Raw genomic sequence first — 23,744 nt, forward strand, 5'->3', positions numbered from 1 at the left:
ACAAACCGTCAGTGGCACTTGAGAGATGCGATAATTCGGAGACTTGGGCTGCTTGCAGTTCCTTTAGAAAGGTTATTCAGTCTTACTGAAACAACTTTCCAACCTTTGTTCTGGTACTTCTTGGCTAGAAGACCGACCTCAGGTACAAGTTCATGAGACAGAACATTCCCTGACCGGGAATCGAACCCGGGCCGCAGCGGTGAGAGCGCCGAATCCTAGCCACTAGACCATCAGGGAGGAGCTGATGTGCTTCCTGAGGACGCTAAAGTGAATTAAAAATGATCACCCTCCCTAAAGCTTGGCTTCCTTGTTTGTCTCACCTGAATAAACTCTTCTTTGCCACAAGCAATTTAATGTACTTTGATGACAAATTATTCAGTCTTTTGAAAATAGTAAAACATATTGTCACAGACTTTTGGACAAACCGTCAGTGGCACTTGACGGATGCGATAATTCGGAGACTTGGGCCTTTAGAAAGGTTATTCAGTCTTACTGAAACAACTTTCCAACCTTTGTTCTGGTACTTCTTGGCTAGAAGATCGACCTCAGGTACAAGTTCATGAGACAGCTAAAGCCACGTTCCCTGACCGGGAATCGAACCCGGGCCGCGGCGGTGAGAGCGCCGAATCCTAGCCACTAGACCATCAGGGAGGAGCTGATGTGCTTCCTGAGGACGCTAAAGTGAATGAAAAATGATCACCCTCCCTAAAGCTTGGCTTCCTTGTTTGTCTCACCTGAATAAACTCTTCTTTGCCACAAGCAATTTAATGTGCTTTGATGACAAATTATTCAGTCTTTTGAAAATAGTAAAACACATTGTCACAGACTTTTGGACAAACCGTCAGTGGCACTTGACAGATGCGATAATTCGGAGACTTGGGCTGCTTGCAGTTCCTTTAGAAAGGTTATTCAGTCTTACTGAAACAACTTTCCAACCTTTGTTCTGGTACTTCTTGGCTAGAAGACCGACCTCAGGTACAAGTTCATGAGACAGAACATTCCCTGACTGGGAATCGAACCCGGGCCGCGGCGGTGAGAGCGCCGAATCCTAGCCACTAGACCATCAGGGAGGAGCTGATGTGCTTCCTGAGGACGCTAAAGTGAATGAAAAATGATCACCCTCCCTAAAGCTTGGCTTCCTTGTTTGTCTCACCTTCATAAACTCTTCTTTGCCACAAGCAATTTAATGTGCTTTGATGACAAATTATTCAGTCTTTTGAAAATAGTAAAACACATTGTCACAGACTTTTGGACAAACCGTCAGTGGCACTTGACAGATGCGATAATTCGGAGACTTGGGCTGCTTGCAGTTCCTTTAGAAAGGTTATTCAGTCTTACTGAAACAACTTTCCAACCTTTGTTCTGGTACTTCTTGGCTAGAAGACCGACCTCAGGTACAAGTTCATGAGACAGCTAAAGCCACGTTCCCTGACCGGGAATCGAACCCGGGCCGCGGCGGTGAGAGCGCCGAATCCTAGCCACTAGACCATCAGGGAGGAGCTGATGTGCTTCCTGAGGACGCTAAAGTGAATGAAAAATGATCACCCTCCCTAAAGCTTGGCTTCCTTGTTTGTCTCACCTGAATAAACTCTTCTTTGCCACAAGCAATTTAATGTGCTTTGATGACAAATTATTCAGTCTTTTGAAAATAGTAAAACACATTGTCACAGACTTTTGGACAAACCGTCAGTGGCACTTGAGAGATGCGATAATTCGGAGACTTGGGCTGCTTGCAGTTCCTTTAGAAAGGTTATTCAGTCTTACTGAAACAACTTTTCAACCTTTGTTCTGGTACTTCTTGGCTAGAAGACCGACCTCAGGTACAAGTTCATGAGACAGCTAAAGCCACATTCCCTGACCGGGAATCGAACCCGGGCCGCGGCGGTGAGAGCGCCGAATCCTAGCCACTAGACCATCAGGGAGGAGCTGATGTGCTTCCTGAGGACGCTAAAGTGAATGAAAAATGATCACCCTCCCTAAAGCTTGGCTTCCTTGTTTGTCTCACCTGAATAAACTCTTCTTTGCCACAAGCAATTTAATGTGCTTTGATGACAAATTATTCAGTCTTTTGAAAATAGTAAAACACATTGTCACAGACTTTTGGACAAACCGTCAGTGGCACTTGACAGATGCGATAATTCGGAGACTTGGGCTGCTTGCAGTTCCTTTAGAAAGGTTATTCAGTCTTACTGAAACAACTTTCCAACCTTTGTTCTGGTACTTCTTGGCTAGAAGACCGACCTCAGGTACAAGTTCATGAGACAGCTAAAGCCACATTCCCTGACCGGGAATCGAACCCGGGCCGCGGCGGTGAGAGCGCCGAATCCTAGCCACTAGACCATCAGGGAGGAGCTGATGTGCTTCCTGAGGACGCTAAAGTGAATGAAAAATGATCACCCTCCCTAAAGCTTGGCTTCCTTGTTTGTCTCACCTGAATAAACTCTTCTTTGCCACAAGCAATTTAATGTGCTTTGATGACAAATTATTCAGTCTTTTGAAAATAGTAAAACACATTGTCACAGACTTTTGGACAAACCGTCAGTGGCACTTGACAGATGCGATAATTCGGAGACTTGGGCTGCTTGCAGTTCCTTTAGAAAGGTTATTCAGTCTTACTGAAACAACTTTCCAACCTTTGTTCTGGTACTTCTTGGCTAGAAGACCGACCTCAGGTACAAGTTCATGAGACAGAACATTCCCTGACCGGGAATCGAACCCGGGCCGCGGCGGTGAGAGCGCCGAATCCTAGCCACTAGACCATCAGGGAGGAGCTGATGTGCTTCCTGAGGACGCTAAAGTGAATGAAAAATGATCACCCTCCCTAAAGCTTGGCTTCCTTGTTTGTCTCACCTGAATAAACTCTTCTTTGCCACAAGCAATTTAATGTGCTTTGATGACAAATTATTCAGTCTTTTGAAAATAGTAAAACACATTGTCACAGACTTTTGGACAAACCGTCAGTGGCACTTGACAGATGCGATAATTCGGAGACTTGGGCTGCTTGCAGTTCCTTTAGAAAGGTTATTCAGTCTTACTGAAACAACTTTCCAACCTTTGTTCTGGTACTTCTTGGCTAGAAGACCGACCTCAGGTACAAGTTCATGAGACAGCTAAAGCCACATTCCCTGACCAGGAATCGAACCCGGGCCGCGGCGGTGAAAGCGCCGAATCCTAGCCACTAGACCATCAGGGAGGAGCTGATGTGCTTCCTGAGGACGCTAAAGTGATTGAAAAATGATCACCCTCCCTAAAGCTTGGCTTCCTTGTTTGTCTCACCTGAATAAACTCTTCTTTGCCACAAGCAATTTAATGTGCTTTGATGACAAATTATTCAGTCTTTTGAAAACAGTAAAACATATTGTCACAGACTTTTGGACAAACCGTCAGTGGCACTTGACGGATGCGATAATTCGGAGACTTGGGCCTTTAGAAAGGTTATTCAGTCTTACTGAAACAACTTTCCAACCTTTGTTCTGGTACTTCTTGGCTAGAAGACCGACCTCAGGTACAAGTTCATGAGACAGCTAAAGCCACATTCCCTGACCGGGAATCGAACCCGGGCCGCGGCGGTGAGAGCGCCAAATCCTAGCCACTAGACCATCAGGGAGGAGCTGATGTCCTTCCTGAGGACGCTAAAGTGAATGAAAAATGATCACCCTCCCAAAAGCTTGGCTTCCTTGTTTGTCTCACCTTCATAAACTCTTCTTTGCCACAAGCAATTTAATGTGCTTTGATGACAAATTATTCAGTCTTTTGAAAACAGTAAAACATATTGTCACAGACTTTTGGACAAACCGTCAGTGGCACTTGACGGATGCGATAATTCGGAGACTTGGGCCTTTAGAAAGGTTATTCAGTCTTACTGAAACAACTTTCCAACCTTTGTTCTGGTACTTCTTGGCTAGAAGACCGACCTCAGGTACAAGTTCATGAGACCGGGAATCGAACCCGGGCCGCGGCGGTGAAAGCGCCGAATCCTAGCCACTAGACCATCAGGGAGGAGCTGATGTGCTTCCTGAGGACGCTAAAGTGATTGAAAAATGATCACCCTCCCTAAAGCTTGGCTTCCTTGTTTGTCTCACCTGAATAAACTCTTCTTTGCCACAAGCAATTTAATGTGCTTTGATGACAAATTATTCAGTCTTTTGAAAACAGTAAAACATATTGTCACAGACTTTTGGACAAACCGTCAGTGGCACTTGACAGATGCGATAATTCGGAGACTTGGGCTGCTTGCAGTTCCTTTAGAAAGGTTATTCAGTCTTACTGAAACAACTTTCCAACCTTTGTTCTAGTACTTCTTGGCTAGAAGACCGACCTCAGGTACAAGTTCATGAGACAGCTAAAGGCACATTCCCTGACCGGGAATCGAACCCGGGCCGTGCCGGTGAGAGCGCCGAATACTAGCCACTAGACCATCAGGGAGGAGCTGATGTGTTCCTGAGGACGCTAAAGTGAATGAAAAATGATCACCCTCCCTAAAGCTTGGCTTCCTTGTTTGTCTCACCTGAATAAACTCTTCTTTGCCACAAGCAATTTAATGTGCTTTGATGACAAATTATTCAGTCTTTTGAAAATAGTAAAACACATTGTCACAGACTTTTGGACAAACCGTCAGTGGCACTTGACAGATGCGATAATTCGGAGACTTGGGCTGCTTGCAGTTCCTTTAGAAAGGTTATTCAGTCTTACTGAAACAACTTTCCAACCTTTGTTCTGGTACTTCTTGGCTAGAAGACCGACCTCAGGTACAAGTTCATGAGACAGCTAAAGCCACGTTCCCTGACCGGGAATCGAACCCGGGCCGCGGCGGTGAGAGCGCCGAATCCTAGCCACTAGACCATCAGGGAGGAGCTGATGTGCTTCCTGAGGACGCTAAAGTGAATGAAAAATGATCACCCTCCCTAAAGCTTGGCTTCCTTGTTTGTCTCACCTTCATAAACTCTTCTTTGCCACAAGCAATTTAATGTGCTTTGATGACAAATTATTCAGTCTTTTGAAAATAGTAAAACACATTGTCACAGACTTTTGGACAAACCGTCAGTGGCACTTGACAGATGCGATAATTCGGAGACTTGGGCTGCTTGCAGTTCCTTTAGAAAGGTTATTCAGTCTTACTGAAACAACTTTCCAACCTTTGTTCTAGTACGTCTTGGCTAGAAGACCGACCTCAGGTAAAAGTTCATGAGACAGCTAAAGCCACGTTCCCTGACCGGGAATCGAACCCGGGCCGCGGCGGTGAAAGCGCCGAATCCTAGCCACTAGACCATCAGGGAGGAGCTGATATGCTTCCTGAGGACGCTAAAGTGAATGAAAAATGATCACCCTCCCTAAAGCTTGGCTTCCTTGTTTGTTTCACCTTCACAAACTCTTCTTTGCCACAAGCAATTTAATGTGCTTTGATGACAAATTATACAGAGTCTTACAGAGAAAATAGTAAAACATATTGTCACAGACTTTTGGACAAGCCGTCAGTGGCACTCAATGGATGCGATAATTCAGAGACTTGGGCTGCTTGCAGTTCATGTAGAGAGGTTTTTCAGTCTTTCTGAAACAACTTCTCAAACACATCACCAACAACAATGAGTCCGCGTACAGAGAGGAGGTGGAGCACCTGGTGGGTTGGTGCAGAGAAAACAACCTCTGCATCAACGAGAAGAAAACCAAGGAGATGGTGGTGGACTTCAGGAAGGACAGACAACCCTTCCCTCCCCTGCACATCGGAGGAGCAGCTGTGGAAGTGGTCTCCATCTTCAGGTACCTGGGGGTACATCTGATCCCACGCCCCCACGCCCCCACGCCCCCACCCCACACACACACACCCACACACCTACCTGCACCAAGTACTTCTATTTTATTTTATATAGGACCTCTAATTTCAATATTTTATTTATTTGATATCTATCTTGGCTTAAAGCGGGACCTGAGAACATCATTTCGTACCTTCCCATGTGTAAACGTGTGTTGGTATGACAAATAAAGTTCCTTGAATCCTTGAATCCTATAGACAGGCTCATTAAAACACAGTATGGCATTTGCTGTGTGAAATAGTGCCTCTGTCAGTTTCCCATGAAGGTTATTATAGCAATTGATACAAGTTAACATATTTTCATGGCCATTTCATCGTTAAGTGTCTATTAAACACAGGTGTATTCACATCCATCTTCAAATGTGGAAGATCATCTGTGACTGAAGTGTCAGCTGATCCACACAACTTAAACAAACCTAAACACATGTGGACAGAATGGACGGGCAGGATTCCACGGTTGCTATGTTTTGTCTCCAGGTGCATCATTTTCATAAAATCACAATTTAAACATACACAAACTCTCTAACAGTCACAAAAAGGTTTGGCAAGTTTTACTGGAGGATTTCTATAAAGTTATCACTTCTACTGAGGACTTCTTTTATCCTGACACTACTCAAGACTCACAAAGACTCACGAAAGAGACACTACCGACCTCCGACATGGAAAATGTAAGCTATGAACATTTTGGACTTTTCTATGTGTTGGCACTGATACGTGGCTAACAGGCTCTGATATGAACAGACCCACACATGTAGAGCTGAGCAGTATGGAGATATGGATGAAGCATATTTGGTCATATATAACAGGCCTATATGTCATATTGTAGAGGGATTTGAAGAAAAGCTGATGTGAATATTCACTTAGCTCCTCTGAAATGGCTAAAACAGATTTTATTTTTTCTCATTAGTAGAATAAATCCAAGATAAATTCAAACATTCATTCATTAATCAGAATTACTTTGATAATCCCCAGGGGGAAATTGCTTTTTGTTACACACAGCTCCAAAAGAATAAGAATAAAACTTCAAACACGAAAGTAATAATAAACATTATAGCCCCTATTTTAAGCCAAATATCTTGAAAATAAATGTGACAAAGGGAAGTTTAGCCAACTGATTGGATTCATCTGGCTTTATTGATAAATATAATTGTGTATCATCTGCGTAACAGTGGAAATTAATAGAGTGCTTCCTGATAATATTACCCAGAGGAAGCAAAATATAAGAGATACCTTAAAGGTCCCCTATTTTCAAAAAAAAAGAAACGGGACCAATGCATGACCATGGAATTGCTTGCCAATAAAACTGAAGAAATAATAATGAGATGATGAAGAAGAAGAATCAGAGAAATCAACACTGATATTGTGCATTCATTATCGTCTTTACACAGTGTGTTCAGGGAGCAGTCTTATAGACAGGCTCATTAAAACACAGTATGGCATTTGCTGTGTGAAATAGTGCCTCTGTCAGTTTCCCATGAAGGTTATTATAGCAATTGATACAAGTTAACATATTTTCATGGGCATTTCATCGTTAAGTGTCTATTAAACACAGGTGTATTCACATCTATCTTCAAATGTGGAAGATCATCTGTGACTGAAGTGTCAGCTGATCCACACAACTTAAACAAACCTAAACACATGTGGACAGAATGGACGGGCAGGATTCCACCGTTGCTATGTTTTGTCTCCAGGTGCATCATTTTCATAAAATCACAATTTAAACATACACAAACTCTCTAACAGTCACAAAAAGGTTTGGCAAGTTTTACTGGAGGATTTCTATAAAGTTATCACTTCTACTGAGGACTTCTTTTATCCTGACAAATACTCAAGACTCACAAAGACTCACGAAAGAGACACTACCGACCTCCGACATGGAAAATGTAAGCTATGAACATTTTGGACTTTTCTATGTGTTGGCACTGATACGTGGCTAACAGGCTCTGACATGAACAGAGCCACACATGTAGAGCTGAGCAGTATGGAGATATGGATGAAGCATATTTGGTCATATATAACAGGCCTATATGTCATATTGTAGAAGGATTTGAAGAAAAGCTGATGTGAATATTCACTTAGCTCCTCTGAAATGGCTAAAACAGATTTTATTTTATCTCATTAGTAGAATAAATCCAAGATAAATTCAAACATTCATTCATTAATCAGAATTACTTTAATAATCCCCAGGGGGAAATTGCTTTTTGTTACACACAGCTCCAAAAGAATAAGAATAAAACTTCAAACACGAAAGTAATAATAAACATTATAGCCCCTATTTTAAGCCAAATATCTTGAAAATAAATGTGACAAAGGGAAGTTTAGCCAACTGATTGGATTCATCTGGCTTTATTGATAAATATAATTGTGTATCATCTGCGTAACAGTGGAAATTAATAGAGTGCTTCCTGATAATATTACCCAGAGGAAGCAAAATATAAGAGATACCTTAAAGGTCCCCTATTTTCAAAAAAAAAGAAACGGGACCAATGCATGACCATGGAATTGCTTGCCAATAAAACTGAAGAAATAATAATGAGATGATGAAGAAGAATAATCAGAGAAATCAACACTGATATTGTGCATTCATTATCGTCTTTACACAGTGTGTTCAGGGAGCAGTCTTATAGACAGGCTCATTAAAACACAGTATGGCATTTGCTGTGTGAAATAGTGCCTCTGTCAGTTTCCCATGAAGGTTATTATAGCAATTGATACAAGTTAACATATTTTCATGGGCATTTCATCGTTAAGTGTCTATTAAACACAGGTGTATTCACATCTATCTTCAAATGTGGAAGATCATCTGTGACTGAAGTGTCAGCTGATCCACACAACTTAAACAAACCTAAACGCATGTGGACAGAATGGACGGGCAGGATTCCACCGTTGCTATGTTTTGTCTCCAGGTGCATCATTTTCATAAAATCACAATTTAAACATAAACAAACTCTCTAACAGTCACAAAAAGGTTTGGCAAGTTTTACTGGAGGATTTCTATAAAGTTATCACTTCTACTGAGGACTTCTTTTATCCTGACACTACTCAAGACTCACAAAGACTCACGAAAGAGACACTACCGACCTCCGACATGGAAAATGTAAGCTATGAACATTTTGGACTTTTCTATGTGTTGGCACTGATACGTGGCTAACAGGCTCTGACATGAACAGAGCCACACATGTAGAGCTGAGCAGTATGGAGATATGGATGAAGCATATTTGGTCATATATAACAGGCCTATATGTCATATTGTAGAGGGATTGGAAGAAAAGCTGATGTGAATATTCACTTAGCTCCTCTGAAATGGCTAAAAGAGATTTTATTTTTTCTCATCAGTAGAATAAATCCAAGATCAATTCAAATATTCATTCATTAAACATTATAGCCCGTATTTTAAGCCAAATATCTTGAAAATAAATGTGACAAAGGGAAGATTAGGTCTATTTTCTATCACATATTCACAAATGAAATTGAGATACAGACACAGGTGCAGATTTACAACTTCCATTATATCTTTCATGTGTTCTGCTGGTTTTCACTCACGCTGTGAAATACATGGACACATTTTGCTGTTTCTCTGCATCTCCCTTTCTATTCAAATGCTTCTATGTTGTTTTCAAAAACTGTCAAATTAAAAATGACTGCTGGCAAAAGAGAAATCTTTATTGAGCTTATTACAACTTCCATGTGTTGTTCTGCTGCTGTTCACTCACGCTGTGATATGAACTGTCATGTTTTGCTGTTTCTCTGCATCTCAGTTTCTTGTCAAGTTACTTCATTTCTGTAGAAAAAAAAGTGTCAGATTTAAAATTGGTTTATTGTCAGGACTGTATTTCACAGATGTGCACCTGGCTTTTTCTTCTAGAGTTGAATGTATGTCTCATCTCTGATCTCTGAGGTTCCTCTGTATGTAATGATCAGCCTGTCTGTGCAATGACACCACTGCAGTTACTGTATTCTAGTTACTGTATTTTAGTACTTAATACCTCTATTTTTTAATATTTTATTCTATATATTTATTGTGGCTTAAACTGGGATCTGAGAGCGTAATTCCGTACCTCCCCATGTGTAAATGTGTGTTGGTATGACAAATAAAGTTCCTTGAATCCTTGAATCCTTCTTCCACTAAAGGTCCAATAATAAGTTCTTTCATTATTACTGTTGCTATAATGTGTTATTTGAATAAAACCTGTTGGTTGTGACTGTATTTCAGAGATGTTTAGAGATTTTACACCTTATTCTGTTCAATGCTTTGGTAAAAACAAGTTATCAAAAAGTTAGAAGAAGACTTCAACTTAGGCAGAACTGATTTGTACCAGATCTGTCAGCTGTCTGCTGCTCTAGCCTCCACCTGCTGACAGCAGACAGCTGCAGACAAGTACCCTGCAACCTCCTCCACCAAACCTGCAGCCACAGCCTCCACCTGCAGAATCTGCCAGAAAGTTGCAGCAAAGGCCTCCACCTGTAACCTCTGCCAGATAACTGCAGGAGCAGCCTACACCTGCAGATTCTAGCTTAGAATTACAGCTAAACATCCACACAGCTTCTGCAAGAACAGTCACCTTCCTCCACCTGCAAATTCTTGCAGAAAGCTGCAACGGGAGCCTCCACCTACGACTTCAGCCATCCACCACCGATTTCCTCTTTCAATCTGCTGCAAACAGCAAAAGCCTCCACCTGTAACCTCTGCCCGACACCTGCAGCCACAGCCTCCACCTGCAGAATCTGACCGAAAGTTGCAGCTTAAACCTCCACCTGTAACCTCTTCTAGACACATGCAGCCACAGCCTCCACCTGCAGATTCTCACTTAGAACTGCAGCCGAAACTCCACAACAGCATCTGCTAGAACAGTCACAGCCTCCACCTGCAAATTCTATTAGCCAAAGCCTCCACCTGTAACCTCCGCCCGACACCTGCAGCCACAGCCTCCACCTGCAGAATCTGACAGAAAGTTGCAGCATAAACCTCCACCTGTAACCTTTGCCCGACACCTGCAGCCACAGCCTCCATCTGCAGAATCTGACAGAAAGTTGCAACTTAAACCTCCACCTGTAACCTCTGCCTGACACCTGAAGCCACAGCCTCCACCTGCAGATTCTGACACAAAGTTGCAGCAAAAGCCTCCATCTGTAAACTCAGACACAAACATGCAGCGACAGCCTCCACCTGCAGATTCTGACAGAAACTGGCACCTTAAACCCCCACCTGTAATTTCTGCCCGACACCTGCAGCCACAGCCTCCACCTGCAGAATCTGTCAGAAAGTTGCACCTTAAACCTCCACCTGTAACCTCTGCCTGACACATGCAGCCACAGCCTCCACCTGCAGATTCTGACAGAAACTTGCACCTTAAACCTCCACCTGTAATTTCTGCCCGACACCTGCAGCCACAGCCTCCACCTGCAGAATCTGTCAGAAAGTTGCACCTTAAACCTCCACCTGTAACCTCTGCCTGACACATGCAGCCACAGCCTCCACCTGCAGATTCTGACAGAAAGTTGCACCTTAAACCTCCACCTGTAATTTCTGCCCAACACCTGCAGCCACAGCCTCCACCTGCAGAATCTGCCAGAAAGTTGCAGCAGAAGCCTCCACCTGTAACCTCTGCCAGATAACTGCAGGAGCAGCCTACACCTGCAGATTCTAGCTTAGAATTACAGAAAAACATCCACATAGCTACAGCAAGAACAGTCACCTTCCTCCACCTGCAAATTCTTGCAGAAAGCTGCAACGAGACCCTCCACCTACAACTTCAGCCATCCACCACCGATTTCCTCTGTCAATCTGCTGCAAACAGCAAAAGCCTCCACCTGTAACCTCTGCCAGACACCTGCAGCCACAGCCTCCACCTGCAGAATCTGACAGAAAGTTGCCTCCACCTGTGACCTCAGACAGACACATGCAGCGACAGCCTCCACCTGCGGAATCTGACAAAGTAGCAGCATAAACCTCCACCTGTAACCTCTGCCCGACACCTACAGCCAAAGCCTCCACCTGTAACCTCTGCCGACACCTACAGCCACAGCCTCCACCTGCAGAATCTGCAAGAAAGTTGCAGCTTAAACCTCCACCTGTAACCTCTGCTAGACACATGCAGCCAAAGCCTCCACCTGCAGAATCTGACAGAAAGTTGCAGCATAAACCTCCACCTGTAACCTCTGCCCGACACCTACAGCCAAAGCCTCCACCTGTAACCTCTGCCCGACACCTACAGCCACAGCCTCCACCTGCAGAATCTGCCAGAAAGTTGCAGCAAAAGCCTCCACCTGTAACCTCTGCCAGATAACTGCAGGAGCAGCCTACACCTGCAGATTCTAGCTTAGAATTACAGCTAAACATCCACATAGCTTCTGCAAGAACAGTCACCTTCCTCCACCTGCAAATTCTTGCAGAAAGCTGCAACGAGACCCTCCACCTACAACTTCAGCCATCCACCACCGATTTCCTCTGTCAATCTGCTGCAAACAGCAAAAGCCTCCACCTGTAACCTCTGCCAGACACCTGCAGCCACAGCCTCCACCTGCAGAATCTGACAGAAAGTTGCAGCCACAACCTCCACCTGTGACCTCAGACAGACACATGCAGCGACAGCCTCCACCTGCAGAATCTGACAAAGTAGCAGTATAAACCTCCACCTGTAACCTCTGCCCGACACCTACAGCCAAAGCCTCCACCTGTAACCTCTGCCCGACACCTACAGCCACAGCCTCCACCTGCAGAATCTGCCAGAAAGTTACAGCTTAAACCTCCACCTGTAACCTTTTCTAGACACATGCAGCCACAGCCTCCACCTGCAGAATCTGCCAGAAAGTTGCAGCATAAACCTCCACCTGTAACCTTTGCCCGACTCCTGAAGCCACAGCCTCCACCTGCAGATTCTGACACAAAGTTGCAGCAAAAGCCTCCATCTGTAAACTCAGACACAAACATGCAGCGACAACCTCCACCTGCAGAATCTGTCAGAAAGTTGCACCTTAAACCTCCACCTGTAACCTCTGCCCGACACCTACAGCCACAGCCTCCACCTGCAGAATCTGCCAGAAAGTTACAGCTTAAACCTCCACCTGTAACCTCTGCTAGACACATGCAGCCACAGCCTCCACCTGCAGAATCTGCCAGAAAGTTGCAGCATAAACCTCCACCTGTAACCTCTGCCCGAGACCTACAGCCAAAGCCTCCACCTGTAACCTCTGCCCGACACCTACAGCCACAGCCTCCACCTGCAAAATCTGCCAGAAAGTTGCAGCAAAAGCCTTCACCTGTAACCTCTGCCAGATAACTGCAGGAGCAGCCTACACCTGCAGATTCTAGCTTAGAATTACAGCTAAACATCCACATAGCTTCTGCAAGAACAGTCACCTTCCTCCACCTGCAAATTCTTGCAGAAAGCTGCAACGAGACCCTCCACCTACAACTTCAGCCATCCACCACCGATTTCCTCTGTCAATCTGCTGCAAACAGCAAAAGCCTCCACCTGTAACCTCTGCCAGACACCTGCAGCCACAGCCTCCACCTGCAGAATCTGAAAGAAAGTTGCAGCTACAGCCTCCACCTGTGACCTCAGACAGACACATGTAGCGACAGCCTCCACCTGCCAAATCTGACAAAGTAGCAGCATAAACCTCCACCTGTAACCTCTGCCCGACACCTACAGCCAAAGTCTCCACCTGTAACCTCTGCCCGACACCTACAGCCAAAGCTCCACCTGTAACCTCTGCCCGACACCTACAGCCACAGCCTCCACCTGCAAAATCTGCCAGAAAGTTGCAGCAAAAGCCTTCACCTGTAACCTCTGCCAGATAACTGCAGGAGCAGCCTACACCTGCAGATTCTAGCTTAGAATTACAGCTAAACATCCACATAGCTTCTGCAAGAACAGTCACCTTCCTCCACCTGCAAATTCTTGCAGAAAGCTGCAACGAGACCCTCCACCTACAACTTCAGCCATCCACCACCGATTTCCTCTGTCAATCTGCTGCAAACAGCAAAAGCCTCCACCTGTAACCTCTGCCAGACACCTGCAGCCACAGCCTCCACCTGCAGATTCTGACAGAAAGTTGCACCTTAAACCTCCACCTGTAATTTCTGCCCGACACCTGCAGCCACAGCCTCCACCTGCAGAATCTGCCAGAAAGTTGCAGCAAAAGCCTCCACCTGTAACCTCTGCCAGACACCTGCAGCCACAGCCTCCACCTGCAGAATCTGACAGAAAGTTGCAGCCACAGCCTCCACCTGTGACCTCAGACAGACACATGCAGCGACAGCCTCCACCTGCGGAATCTGACAAAGTAGAAGCATAAACCTCCACCTGTAACCTCTGCCCGACACCTACAGCCAAAGCCTCCACCTGTAACCTCTGCCCGACACCTGCAGCCACAGCCTCCACCTGCAGAATCTGAAAGAAAGTTGCAGCCAAAGCCTCCACCTGTAACCTCCGCCAGACACATGCAGCCACAGCCTCCACCTGCCGAATCTGACAAAGTAGCAGCATAAACCTCCACCTGTAACCTCTGCCCGACACCTGCAGCCACAGCCTCCACCTGCAGAATCTGCAAGAAAGTTACAGCTTAAACCTCCACCTGTAACCTCTGCTAGACACATGCAGCCACAGCCTCCACCTGCAGAATCTGCCAGAAAGTTGCAGCATAAACCTCCACCTGTAACCTCTGCCCGAGACCTACAGCCAAAGCCTCCACCTGTAACCTCTGCCCGACACCTACAGCCACAGCCTCCACCTGCAAAATCTGCCAGAAAGTTGCAGCAAAAGCCTCCACCTGTAACCTCTGCCAGATAACTGCAGGAGCAGCCTACACCTGCAGATTCTAGCTTAGAATTACAGCTAAACATCCACATAGCTTCTGCAAGAACAGTCACCTTCCTCCACCTGCAAATTCTTGCAGAAAGCTGCAACGAGACCCTCCACCTACAACTTCAGCCATCCACCACCGATTTCCTCTGTCAATCTGCTGCAAAAAGCAAAAGCCTCCACCTGTAACCTCTGCCAGACACCTGCAGCCACAGCCTCCACCTGCAGAATCTGAAAGAAAGTTGCAGCTACAGCCTCCACCTGTGACCTCAGACAGACACATGTAGCGACAGCCTCCACCTGCCAAATCTGACAAAGTAGCAGCATAAACCTCCACCTGTAACCTCTGCCCGACACCTACAGCCAAAGCCTCCACCTGTAACCTCTGCCCGACACCTACAGCCAAAGCCTCCACCTGTAACTTCTGCCCGACACCTACAGCCACAGCCTCCACCTGCAAAATCTGCCAGAAAGTTGCAGCAAAAGCCTTCACCTGTAACCTCTGCCAGATAACTGCAGGAGCAGCCTACACCTGCAGATTCTAGCTTAGAATTACAGCTAAACATCCACATAGCTTCTGCAAGAACAGTCACCTTCCTCCACCTGCAAATTCTTGCAGAAAGCTGCAACGAGACCCTCCACCTACAACTTCAGCCATCCACCACCGATTTCCTCTGTCAATCTGCTGCAAACAGCAAAAGCCTCCACCTGTAACCTCTGCCAGACACCTGCAGCCACAGCCTCCACCTGCAGAATCTGAAAGAAAGTTGCAGCTACAGCCTCCACCTGTGACCTCAGACAGACACATGCAGCGACAGCCTCCACCTGCCAAATCTGACAAAGTAGCAGCATAAACCTCCACCTGTAACCTCTGCCCGACACCTACAGCCACAGCCTCCACCTGCAGAATCTGCCAGAAAGTTACAGCTTAAACCTCCACCTGTAACCTCTGCTAGACACATGCAGCCACAGCCTCCACTTGCAGAATCTGCCAGAAAGTTGCAGCAAAAGCCTCCACCTGTAACCTCTTCCAGACACATGCAGCCACAGCCTCAACCTGCCGAATCTGACAGAAAGTTGCTGCTTAAACCTCCACCTGTAACCTCTTCCAGACACATGCAGCCACAGCCTCCACCTGCAGGTCCTGACAGAAAGTTGCAGCATAAACCTCCACCTGTAACCTTTGCCCGACACCTGCAGCCACAGCCTCCATCTGCAGAATCTTCCAGAAAGCTGCAACTTAAACCTCCACCTGTAACCTCTGCCCGACACCTACAGCCAAAGCCTCCACCTGTAACCTCTGCCCAACACCTACAGCCACAGCCTCCACCTGCAGAATCTGCCAGAAAGTTGCAGCTTAAACCTCCACCTGTAACCTCTGCTAGACACATGCAGCCACAGCCTCCACCTGCAGAATCTGCCAGAAAGTTGCACCTTAAACCTCCACCTGTAACCTCTGCCCGACACCTACAGCCAAAGCCTCCACCTGTAACCTCTGCCCGACACCTACAGCCAAAGCCTCCACCTGTAACCTCTGCCTGACACCTACAGCCACAGCCTCCACCTGCAGAATCTGCCAGAAGGTTGCACCTTAAACCTCCACCTGTAATTTCTGCCCGACACCTGCAGCCACAGCCTCCACCTGCAGAATCTGCCAGAAAGTTGCAGCAAAAGCCTCCACCTGTAACCTCTGCCAGATAACTGCAGGAGCAGCCTACACCTGCAGATTCTAGCTTAGAATTACAGCTAAACATCCACATAGCTTCTGCAAGAACAGTCACCTTCCTCCACCTGCAAATTCTTGCAGAAAGCTGCAACGAGACCCTCCACCTACAACTTCAGCCATCTACCACCGATTTCCTCTGTCAATCTGCTGCAAACAGCAAAAGCCTCCACCTGTAACCTCTGCCAGACACCTGCAGCCACAGCCTCCACCTGCAGGTCCTGACAGAAAGTTGCAGCATAAACCTCCACCTGTAACCTTTGCCCGACTCCTGCAGCCACAGCCTCCACCTGCAGATTCTCACTTAGAACTGCAGCCGAAACTCCACAACAGCATCTGCTAGAACAGTCACAGCCTCCACCTGCAAATTCTATTAGCCAAAGCCTCCACCTGTAACCTCTGCCCGACACCTACAGCCACAGCCTCCACCTGCAGAATCTGCCAGAAAGTTGCAGCTTAAACCTCCACCTGTAACCTCTGCTAGACACATGCAGCCACAGCCTCCACCTGCAGAATCTGCCAGAAAGTTGCAGCATAAACCTCCACCTGTAACCTCTGCCTGACACCTGAAGCCACAGCCTCCACCTGCAGATTCTGACACAAAGTTGCAGCAAAAGCCTCCATCTGTAAACTCAGACACAAACATGCAGCCACAGCCTCCACCTGCAGATTCTGACAGAAACTTGCACCTTAAACCTCCACCTGTAATTTCTGCCCGACACTGGCAGCCACAGCCTCCACCTGCAGAATCTGTCAGAAAGTTGCACCTTAAACCTCCACCTGTAACCTCTGCCTGACACATGCAGCCACAGCCTCCACCTGCAGATTCTAGCTTAGAATTACAGCTAAACATCCACATAGCTTCTGCAAGAACAGTCACCTTCCTCCACCTGCAAGTTCTTGCAGAAAGCTGCAACGAGACCCTCCACCTACAACTTCAGCCATCCACCACCGATTTCCTCTGTCAATCTGCTGCAAACAGCAAAAGCCTCCACCTGTAACCTCTGCCAGACACCTGCAGCCACAGCCTCCACCTGCAGAATCTGACAGAAAGTTGCAGCCACAGCCTCCACCTGTGACCTCAGACAGACGCATGCAGTGACAGCCTCCACCTGCGGAATCTGACAAAGTAGCAGCTTAAACCTCCACCTGTAACCTCTGCCCGACACCTACAGCCAAAGCCTCCACCTGTAACCTCTGCCCAACACCTACAGCCACAGCCTCCACCTGCAGAATCTGCCAGAAAGTTGCAGCTTAAACCTCCACCTGTAACCTCTGCTAGACACATGCAGCCACAGCCTCCACCTGCAGAATCTGCCAGAAAGTTGCACCTTAAACCTCCACCTGTAACCTCTGCCCGACACCTACAGCCAAAGCCTCCACCTGTAACCTCTGCCCGACACCTACAGCCAAAGCCTCCACCTGTAACCTCTGCCTGACACCTACAGCCACAGCCTCCACCTGCAGAATCTGCCAGAAGGTTGCACCTTAAACCTCCACCTGTAATTTCTGCCCGACACCTGCAGCCACAGCCTCCACCTGCAGAATCTGCCAGAAAGTTGCAGCAAAAGCCTCCACCTGTAACCTCTGCCAGATAACTGCAGGAGCAGCCTACACCTGCAGATTCTAGCTTAGAATTACAGCTAAACATCCACATAGCTTCTGCAAGAACAGTCACCTTCCTCCACCTGCAAATTCTTGCAGAAAGCTGCAACGAGACCCTCCACCTACAACTTCAGCCATCTACCACCGATTTCCTCTGTCAATCTGCTGCAAACAGCAAAAGCCTCCACCTGTAACCTCTGCCAGACACCTGCAGCCACAGCCTCCACCTGCAGAATCTGACAGAAAATTGCTGCTTAAACCTCCACCTGTAACCTCTTCCAGACACATGCAGCCACAGCCTCAACCTGCCGAATCTGACAGAAAGTTGCTGCTTAAACCTCCACCTGTAACCTCTTCCAGACACATGCAGCCACAGCCTCCACCTGCAGGTCCTGACAGAAAGTTGCAGCATAAACCTCCACCTGTAACCTTTGCCGACTCCTGCAGCCACAGCCTCCACCTGCAGATTCTCACTTAGAACTGCAGCCGAAACTCCACAACAGCATCTGCTAGAACAGTCACAGCCTCCACCTGCAAATTCTATTAGCCAAAGCCTCCACCTGTAACCTCCGCCAGACACATGCAGCCACAGCCTCCACCTGCAGAATCTGACAGAAACTTGCAGCATAAACCTCCACCTGTAACCTTTGCCCGACACCTGCAGCCACAGCCTCCATCTGCAGAATCTTCCAGAAAGCTGCAGCTTAAACCTCCACCTGTAACCTCTGCCTGACACCTGAAGCCACAGCCTCCACCTGCAGATTCTGACACAAAGTTGCAGCAAAAGTCTCCATCTGTAAACTCAGACACAAACATGCAGCGACAGCCTCCACCTGCAGATTCTGACAGAAACTTGCACCTTAAACCTCCACCTGTAATTTCTGCCCGACACCTGCAGTCACAGCCTCCACCTGCAGAATCTGTCAGAAAGTTGCACCTTAAACCTCCACCTGTAACCTCTGCCTGACACCTACAGCCACAGCCTCCACCTGCAGAATCTGCCAGAAGGTTGCACCTTAAACCTCCACCTGTAATTTCTGCCCGACACCTGCAGCCACAGCCTCCACCTGCAGAATCTGCCAGAAAGTTGCAGCAAAAGCCTCCACCTGTAACCTCTGCCAGATAACTGCAGGAGCAGCCTACACCTGCAGATTCTAGCTTAGAATTACAGCTAAACATCCACATAGCTTCTGCAAGAACAGTCACCTTCCTCCACCTGCAAATTCTTGCAGAAAGCTGCAACGAGACCCTCCACCTACAACTTCAGCCATCTACCACCGATTTCCTCTGTCAATCTGCTGCAAACAGCAAAAGCCTCCACCTGTAACCTCTGCCAGACACCTGCAGCCACAGCCTCCACCTGCAGAATCTGACAGAAAGTTGCAGCCACAGCCTCCACCTGCGACCTCAGACAGACACATGCAGCGACAGCCTCCACCTGCGGAATTTGACAAAGTAGCAGCATAAACCTCCACCTGTAACCTCTGCCCGACACCTACAGCCAAAGCCTCCACCTGTAACCTCTGCCCGACACCTACAGCCACAGCCTCCACCTGCAGAATCTGCCAGAAAGTTGCAGCTTAAACCTCCACCTGTAACCTCTGCTAGACACATGCAGCCACAGCCTCCACCTGCCGAATCTGACAGAAAATTGCTGCTTAAACCTCCACCTGTAACCTCTTCTAGACACATGCAGCCACAGCCTCCACCTGCAGATCCTGACAGAAAGTTGCAGCTTAAACCTCCACCTGTAACCTTTGCCCGACTCCTGCAGCCACAGCCTCCACCTGCAGATTCTCACTTAGAACTGCAGCCGAAACTCCACAACAGCATCTGCTAGAACAGTCACAGCCTCCACCTGCAAATTCTATTAGCCAAAGCCTCCACCTGTAACCTCCGCCAGACACATGCAGCCATAGCCTCCACCTGCAGAATCTGACAGAAAGTTGCAGCATAAACCTCCACCTGTAACCTTTGCCCGACACCTGCAGCCACAGCCTCCATCTGCAGAATCTGACAGGAAGTTGCAGCTTAAACCTCCACCTGTAACCTCTGCCTGACACCTGAAGCCACAGCCTCCACCTGCAGATTCTGACACAAAGTTGCAGCAAAAGCCTCCACCTGTAACTTCTGCCAAAAAACATGCAGTCACAGCCTCCACCTGCAAATTCCTGCAGCCACAGCACATCCTCCTCCTGCAGAATCTGAACCTCCACCAACTTCCTCTTCCATTCACCTGCAGTCAACACCTCCACTTGATGATTCTGCCACAGCCTGAACCTCCACCTATAGCCTGAGTCAGCAACCTACACCTCTTCCTCCAGTCAGCCCATACCTCGCCTACAATCCCTACCAGCAGTCTGCACCTCTGCCTCCCCTTAGAGATCATGGCAGCATCACCCTGAGCACCCACCTCTGCCTCTGATAGCTAGGTGAAAACTTCACCTGCAACCCCTGGCATCCTCCCCTTGCAGGTAAGACAGTTCCATTCCTGTCTTCCTGCCTACATTAGGCACGTTTTACTCTAGCAGCCTCTGCCTGCAGCCTGCAACCCCTTTCATTCACTTCTCCATTCTGCCAGGTAGCTGCAAACAACAGTTCCTGTCCTGAGACACTACGTCAGCCGCCATCCATCAACTCCAGCACCAGCCTCAAACTCTAGCTCCTGCCAGATGTGCTATGCCTTCGCTTCAACCTCCAGACTTTTAAAGATGTTTTAATTTTTTATTTTATTTAGATTTTTTTTTACAGCTTTTATTTATGCTTTGATACAGTGAGCTGTGCTTGTTCTATTAACCTTTCGCTGTTGGTTAATAAAGTGACTGCATGAATCCATTTCTGCAGCTGTCAGATGAGTCACAAGTACATCATATATGTTAAGTGTATCAGTATATAAGACATACCTTAAAGGTCCCCTATTCTGCTCATTTTCAGGTTCATACTTGTATTTGGAGGTCCTCCGAAGAGCAGGTTTACATGGTTTAATGTTCAGAAAACACATTATTTGATGTGTACGATGCAGTATGTAGGATTTAATTTAATCTTGTAGTAAAGTTGCAGATTGCAACCATGGTTTATGGTGAATATAGGCGGCGAATCCTAGCCACTAGACCATCAGGGAGGAGCTGATGTGCTTCCTGAGGACGCTAAAGTGAATGAAAAATGATCACCCTCCCTAAAGCTTGGCTTCCTTGTTTGTCTCACCTGAATAAACTCTTCTTTGCCACAAGCAATGTAATGTGCTTTGATGACAAATTATACAGTCTTTTGAAAATAGTAAAACATATTGTCACAGACTTTTGGACAAGCCGTCAGGGGCACTTGACAGAAGCAATAATTCAGAAACTTGGGCTGCTTGTAGTTCCTTTAGAAAGGTTATTCAGTCTTACTGAAACAACTTTCCAACCTTTGTTCTGGTACTTCTTGGCTAGAAGACCGACCTCAGGTACAAGTTCATGAGACAGCTAAAGCCACATTCCCTGACCGGGAATCGAACCCGGGCCGCGGCGGTGAGAGCGCCGAATCCTAGCCACTAGACCATCAGGGAGGAGCTGATGTGCTTCTTGAGGACGCTAAAGTGAATGAAAAATGATCATCCTCCCTAAAGCTTGGCTTCCTTGTTTGTCTCACCTGAATAAACTCTTCTTTGCCACAAGCAATTTAATGTGCTTTGATGACAAATTATTCAGTCTTTTGAAAATAGTAAAACACATTGTCACAGACTTTTGGACAAGCCGTCAGTGGCACTTGACGGATGAGATAATTCAGAAATAATTCAGTTCCTTTAGAAAGGTTATTCAGTCTTACTGAAACAACTTTCCAACCTTTGTTCTGGTACTTCTTGGCTAGAAGACCGACCTCAGGTACAAGTTCATGAGACAGCTAAAGCCACATTCCCTGACCGGGAATCGAACCCGGGCCGCGGCGGTGAGAGCGCCGAATCCTAGCCACTAGACCATCAGGGAGGAGCTGATGTGCTTCCTGAGGACGCTAAAGTGAATGAAAAATGATCACCCTCCCTAAAGCTTGGCTTCCTTGTTTGTCTCACCTTCATAAACTCTTCTTTGCCACAAGCAATTTAATGTGCTTTGATGACAAATTATACAGTCTTTTGAAAATAGTAAAACACATTGTCACAGACTTTTGGACAAGCCGTCAGGGGCACTTGACAGAAGCGATAATTCAGAAACTTGGGCTGCTTGCAGTTCCTTTAGAAAGGTTATTCAGTCTTACTGAAACAACTTTCCAACCTTTGTTCTGGTACTTCTTGGCTAGAAGACCGACCTCAGGTACAAGTTCATGAGACAGCTAAAGCCACATTCCCTGACCGGGAATCGAACCCTGGCCGCGGCGGTGAGAGCGCCGAATCCTAGCCACTAGACCATCAGGGAGGAGCTGATGTGCTTCCTGAGGACGCTAAAGTGAATGAAAAATGATCACCCTCCTTAAAGCTTGGCTTCCTTGTTTGTCTCACCTTCATAAACTCTTCTTTGCCACAAGCAATTTAATGTGCTTTGATGACAAATTATACAGTCTTTTGAAAATAGTAAAACACATTGTCACAGACTTTTGGACAAGCCGTCAGTGGCACTTGACAGAAGCGATAATTCAGAAACTTGGGCTGCTTGTAGTTCCTTTAGAAAGGTTATTCAGTCTTACTGAAACAACTTTCCAACCTTTGTTCTGGTACTTCTTGGCTAGAAGACTGTCCTCAGGTACAAGTTCATGAGACAGCAAAAGCCACATTCCCTGATCGGGAATCGAACCCAGGCCGCGGCGGTGAGAGCGCCGAATCCTAGCCACTAGACCATCAGGGAGGAGCTGATGTGCTTCCTGAGGACGCTAACGTGAATGAAAAATGATCACCCTCCCTAAAGCTTGGCTTCCTTGTTTGTCTCACCTTCATAAACTCTTCTTTGCCACAAGCAATTTAATGTGCTTTGATGACAAATTATACAGTCTTTTGAAAATAGTAAAACATATTGTCACAGACTTTTGGATAAACCGTCAGTGGCACTTGACGGATGCGATAATTCGGAGACTTGGGCTGCTTGCAGTTCCTTTAGAAAGGTTATTCAGTCTTACTGAAACAACTTTCCAACCTTTGTTCTGGTACTTCTTGGCTAGAAGACCGAGCTCAGGTACAAGTTCATGAGACAGCTAAAGCCACATTCCCTGACCGGGAATCGAACCCGGGCCGCGGCGGTGAGAGCGCCGAATCCTAGCCACTAGACCATCAGGGAGGAGCAGATGTACTTCCTGAGGACGCTAAAGTGAGTGAAAAATGATCACCCTCCCTAAAGCTTGGCTTCCTTGTTTGTCTCACCTTCATAAACTCTTCTTTTCCACAAGCAATTTAATGTGCTTTGATGACAAATTATTCAGTCTTTTGAAAATAGTAAAACACATTGTCACAGACTTTTGGACAAGCCGTCAGTGGCACTTGACGGATGCGATAATTCAGAAACTTGGGCTGCTTGCAGTTCCTTTAGAAAGGTTATTCAGTCTTACTGAAACAACTTTCCAACCTTTGTTCTGGTACTTCTTGGCTAGAAGACCGACCTCAGGTACAAGTTCATGAGACAGCTAAAGCCACATTCCCTGACCGGGAATCGAACCCGGGCCGCGGCGGTGAAAGCGCCGAATCCTAGCCACTAGACCATCAGGGAGGAGCTGATGTGCTTCTTGAGGACGCTAACGTGAATGAAAAATGATCACCCTCCCTAAAGCTTGGCTTCCTTGTTTGTCTCACCTTCATAAACTCTTCTTTGCCACAAGCAATTTAATGTGCTTTGATGAC

At 46.7% G+C, this 23,744-nt stretch overlaps 17 non-coding genes across 17 annotated transcripts; all 17 read right to left on the reverse strand.

The window, feature by feature from the left end:
- Nucleotides 1-165: 165 nt before the first annotated feature.
- On the reverse strand, nt 166-237 carry trnae-cuc (transfer RNA glutamic acid (anticodon CUC)). Its single transcript has one exon. It is a non-coding gene; the product is annotated as a tRNA-Glu (tRNA).
- A 342-nt stretch (nt 238-579) lies between these two features.
- trnae-cuc (transfer RNA glutamic acid (anticodon CUC)) lies at nt 580-651 on the reverse strand. Its single transcript has one exon. It is a non-coding gene; the product is annotated as a tRNA-Glu (tRNA).
- Nucleotides 652-998: 347 nt separating this feature from the next.
- trnae-cuc (transfer RNA glutamic acid (anticodon CUC)) lies at nt 999-1,070 on the reverse strand. Its single transcript has one exon. It is a non-coding gene; the product is annotated as a tRNA-Glu (tRNA).
- A 354-nt stretch (nt 1,071-1,424) lies between these two features.
- trnae-cuc (transfer RNA glutamic acid (anticodon CUC)) lies at nt 1,425-1,496 on the reverse strand. The gene has a single exon. It is a non-coding gene; the product is annotated as a tRNA-Glu (tRNA).
- Nucleotides 1,497-1,850: 354 nt separating this feature from the next.
- On the reverse strand, nt 1,851-1,922 carry trnae-cuc (transfer RNA glutamic acid (anticodon CUC)). The gene has a single exon. It is a non-coding gene; the product is annotated as a tRNA-Glu (tRNA).
- A 354-nt stretch (nt 1,923-2,276) lies between these two features.
- Nucleotides 2,277-2,348, reverse strand: trnae-cuc (transfer RNA glutamic acid (anticodon CUC)). Its single transcript has one exon. It is a non-coding gene; the product is annotated as a tRNA-Glu (tRNA).
- A 347-nt stretch (nt 2,349-2,695) lies between these two features.
- trnae-cuc (transfer RNA glutamic acid (anticodon CUC)) lies at nt 2,696-2,767 on the reverse strand. The gene has a single exon. It is a non-coding gene; the product is annotated as a tRNA-Glu (tRNA).
- Nucleotides 2,768-3,121: 354 nt separating this feature from the next.
- On the reverse strand, nt 3,122-3,193 carry trnae-uuc (transfer RNA glutamic acid (anticodon UUC)). The gene has a single exon. It is a non-coding gene; the product is annotated as a tRNA-Glu (tRNA).
- A 342-nt stretch (nt 3,194-3,535) lies between these two features.
- trnae-cuc (transfer RNA glutamic acid (anticodon CUC)) lies at nt 3,536-3,607 on the reverse strand. The gene has a single exon. It is a non-coding gene; the product is annotated as a tRNA-Glu (tRNA).
- A 1,171-nt stretch (nt 3,608-4,778) lies between these two features.
- trnae-cuc (transfer RNA glutamic acid (anticodon CUC)) lies at nt 4,779-4,850 on the reverse strand. The gene has a single exon. It is a non-coding gene; the product is annotated as a tRNA-Glu (tRNA).
- Nucleotides 4,851-5,204: 354 nt separating this feature from the next.
- trnae-uuc (transfer RNA glutamic acid (anticodon UUC)) lies at nt 5,205-5,276 on the reverse strand. The gene has a single exon. It is a non-coding gene; the product is annotated as a tRNA-Glu (tRNA).
- A 16,143-nt stretch (nt 5,277-21,419) lies between these two features.
- Nucleotides 21,420-21,491, reverse strand: trnae-cuc (transfer RNA glutamic acid (anticodon CUC)). Its single transcript has one exon. It is a non-coding gene; the product is annotated as a tRNA-Glu (tRNA).
- Nucleotides 21,492-21,837: 346 nt separating this feature from the next.
- trnae-cuc (transfer RNA glutamic acid (anticodon CUC)) lies at nt 21,838-21,909 on the reverse strand. Its single transcript has one exon. It is a non-coding gene; the product is annotated as a tRNA-Glu (tRNA).
- Nucleotides 21,910-22,263: 354 nt separating this feature from the next.
- trnae-cuc (transfer RNA glutamic acid (anticodon CUC)) lies at nt 22,264-22,335 on the reverse strand. The gene has a single exon. It is a non-coding gene; the product is annotated as a tRNA-Glu (tRNA).
- A 354-nt stretch (nt 22,336-22,689) lies between these two features.
- On the reverse strand, nt 22,690-22,761 carry trnae-cuc (transfer RNA glutamic acid (anticodon CUC)). Its single transcript has one exon. It is a non-coding gene; the product is annotated as a tRNA-Glu (tRNA).
- Nucleotides 22,762-23,115: 354 nt separating this feature from the next.
- On the reverse strand, nt 23,116-23,187 carry trnae-cuc (transfer RNA glutamic acid (anticodon CUC)). The gene has a single exon. It is a non-coding gene; the product is annotated as a tRNA-Glu (tRNA).
- A 354-nt stretch (nt 23,188-23,541) lies between these two features.
- trnae-uuc (transfer RNA glutamic acid (anticodon UUC)) lies at nt 23,542-23,613 on the reverse strand. Its single transcript has one exon. It is a non-coding gene; the product is annotated as a tRNA-Glu (tRNA).
- Nucleotides 23,614-23,744: the final 131 nt, after the last annotated feature.

Source organism: Pempheris klunzingeri, chromosome 22, assembly GCF_042242105.1.
Source record: "Pempheris klunzingeri isolate RE-2024b chromosome 22, fPemKlu1.hap1, whole genome shotgun sequence".
Classification (NCBI taxonomy): Eukaryota; Metazoa; Chordata; class Actinopteri; order Acropomatiformes; family Pempheridae; genus Pempheris; species Pempheris klunzingeri.